This window comes from Euprymna scolopes, chromosome 31 (genome assembly GCF_053919585.1).
Source record: "Euprymna scolopes isolate OS-2025 chromosome 31, ASM5391958v1, whole genome shotgun sequence".
Lineage (NCBI taxonomy): Eukaryota > Metazoa > Mollusca > Cephalopoda > Sepiida > Sepiolidae > Euprymna > Euprymna scolopes.
In genome coordinates this window covers 49,173,327-49,176,672 of record NC_136512.1, presented here as the reverse complement: position 1 = coordinate 49,176,672, position 3,346 = coordinate 49,173,327, and positions in this window count along the sequence as shown.

Here is a 3,346-nt window from a genome sequence, read left to right as displayed (position 1 = left end):
ATTCGCTCATACAACCACCCCTCCAATTATCTCTTCAAAGGCCAAGAGTGGAGAACAGCATATTTCCGTGTGACATACACGAGAGAATGGACGTGGAAAAGACAGATGATGACGTACTGATGGCAGACGACACATCTGATGCAGATATGGAGATGAATAACCCAAACCCGATCAGGCACAAACCAACGTGTCCAATCCCACAATGCAGATGAGAGTAACACGACCATTGTCTCCACAAATGCGAGGACCAACTCACAACTATATAGAACTTTCCCAACAAACGACCATAAAACACCAGTATTGCGATCATAAGGTGGGGTGGGGGCATGTAGAGAATGGGAACGACCGATGAGAAGTGGAACACCGGTCATCATGCGATGTTATAAATTCAGCACTAGTCTCGGACTTGGTAGACTTTTAAGTTCACTTTATAAGAATTACAAACTTGTTTTTAAGTGCAAACTTTTAGTTTATTTCTTAGCATATAGAAAATGCATGCAAGAAAAGGATTTATCTTCTGCTGATTCTGGGATAAAATATAATAGTTTTCCCGTCCTCGGTCAGAGGAGGAGACACTTGCTTTTTATAACGCATTCCAATTTCTTTGAAAACAAATATGCCATTATAATGAATTACTTTATAATGCTTCAATGCATTAGCTTATTATACAATCAAACTAAAAATGATAGAAGGAACTATTCATTTTTTCAAACAAATCCAGCATTTAAAAAATAGGCATCATTTTTATATAAAGTTAAACGTGCATTGAAACAATAAACGATTTTCCTCTCGGAAGTTTGTGAAGTTTATATTGAGATATGGTTGAAGAGAAACTAGAAATGTGTGGAGATTGAACTCATAACTTTCAGATTATAAAAGTTTGTGTTTTCATCCCAATCTCTACTCTTTCTCTTCCACCACTTCACTTTATTGTCGTTTGTTGTATTTGGTCAGGTTTGGATTATTGATCTTATGAACGGATGTGAGATATTGATACATGCAAGTTGACAACAAAAAAAATGTAAAAAAACAAAAAATGTACAATCGAAATACAAGAGACGTCATAAACACTCACAATTTTTTCATAAAAAGAAAAAAATATATAAAATAAAATTTTATATATTTTTATTGCGTTTTGGCTGATGTGTTTGCTAACCTTCTTCCTGTTGTATTTCTGTTATGTTCAAAAGAACGACGACAGGCTTGATATAAAATATAGCATGTCTTTATTGCTGATAACGGTTATGGATGGTTGGTGTTAGGAGGGAGATGCTCACATATTCGGCTGGTTCATTCTTCTTGGCTCAATTGTCAACCAACAACGATATACTTTTCGGTTATTATTATATAAGCAGTTGTGACCACTTGAAACTCCCTTTTAGGATGGTATTGTCACTGTAACCACACCCAAGGGCATTTTATTTGATCATCGCAATTCACTGGATTGACTTGACTTTGATTACACGAGGTAACCTTTTGCTGAAAATGACCTGTCAAGCATCATATTTTTTAACTTTTCTTTCTGAAGTTTTTTTTTCTTTTATATGCAGATAATTCTTATTGTTGTGTCCAAATTTATTTCTCAGAATACGCAGTTTAAATATCCAACATTCTTTTGCACTATTCATTTAGTGTGATACTTTAAATATGATTGTAGTTGGTTATTTATGTGCATGAACTATGTTTACTGAATTTAAGGTGTAGTATGAGTGATGTACTGTTCAGTCTATGTAATCAGTAATGCGCATACTATTGGAAAATATATGAACTAGAATAGATGGTTTTATAAGTATGATTAGTGTTTTATTGTTTTGCTACTAGTGCATCCTTTGAAGCAGGCGTTCACTCGGCTTTCCCTAGAAACATGACGTCAACAGCTCAGGTTTAACTGCTGTCTGATGTAACATGGCGATCAGCCAATCACAACACTGTGCACTTAATTTCAACTCGATGCGCATGCGCACACGTGCTACTCCCGAGCAACAGACGAGAAATTGGATAAATATTAGAAGAGGAAAAAATATCAACAAAAATGAAAATCCATCATCTTTTTTACATGCAAGTCAGTCAGGAAGAGAAGAACAAAACACGAATTTGACCGTTTTGGGCCAACAACAGCTAAAGACACCAGACGTCGTAATTGACTTTTGTCAACGGCGGAAACTAATGGCAAAAACAATACAATGTGCAGCATGCGACTACAAGTGCAGCCTAGCAAAAAGAGAGAGCATCACTGACGGCTATTGTTGAAAATGTGAGAATGTGAAGTGTCGATGGTGGATATCAATCTGGACTGGAACCTTCTTTGCTGAATCTCGGCAAAAAAATCCCTAATCCAGCCACTTTTGTTTTAACTTTTTTACAAAAAAATACTTGAAGAAATACATGAATAAAAAAAACTGCATAAACTAGATCGGATAGTGTTGGTTGACTCTGGTTGCTCATCATCTGTTGTAAGTGGGTCGCATGGGGTTTGGACTCAATGTTGCACCGTCCATCATGCAAACGCTATCCTGATGAAGGACAAGCATATACAGTAGGCAACATCCGCTTATATTGATGATGTGTATGTAGACGAGAGTGTTGTGCCTGCAGCACATGTGAAGGAGCATCTCAGTAACTTCAGACTTTTCAACAAAGAACCAAAGAGATTACAGGATGGTGTGCAAGTCTGGAGAGAGGATAATGCTTTGCATTGGAGAAGAGGTAACAAGATCCCAGACATACCTCATGTCGTCACGCAATGAAATATATTTTCACTATGTGGCAAGTTGTTTGAACACCTTCCCGTGGGTGGTTGGCTTTGTGTTACTGTGGTATTCATCAAGAAAGAGCATCTGACGTCACTACAGGGTGGGACGACAAAGTAAATAACGCCAAATAACAAGGCAAATTGTGTGTCAAAAGCAAAGATTTTAACATTGATTGCAGAAATTCCCCTTTGGACCAAATTACCGTAGGTTTGCAACAATTGATGCCACATACAAATTTATTATTTCTAAACTATTACCTACCATCTTATGTAACTTTGAAATGCCATTTTACATACATTTATTCGTTGTAATTGTTGAAAGTCCGATAACTCTTGTATCCCTATTACCTCCCTTTTCCCTGTACATATCCCATAATCCCTTTTTGTTCTTCCCCTTTTTACAATAAAGATTTCTCCTCATCAGTCAACACGTGTATCTATTTTCCTCCTTTGAATTCCTGTCCATTTTTGTCTCTGTTTCACTTAAAATGCACCACTCAACAGGTTATGGGCCCAGAAAACATAAACATAATGGAAACAGATGGAGCAGATTATCTTTCGACGGAGATGAAGCCAAATACGAAATTTGGGAAG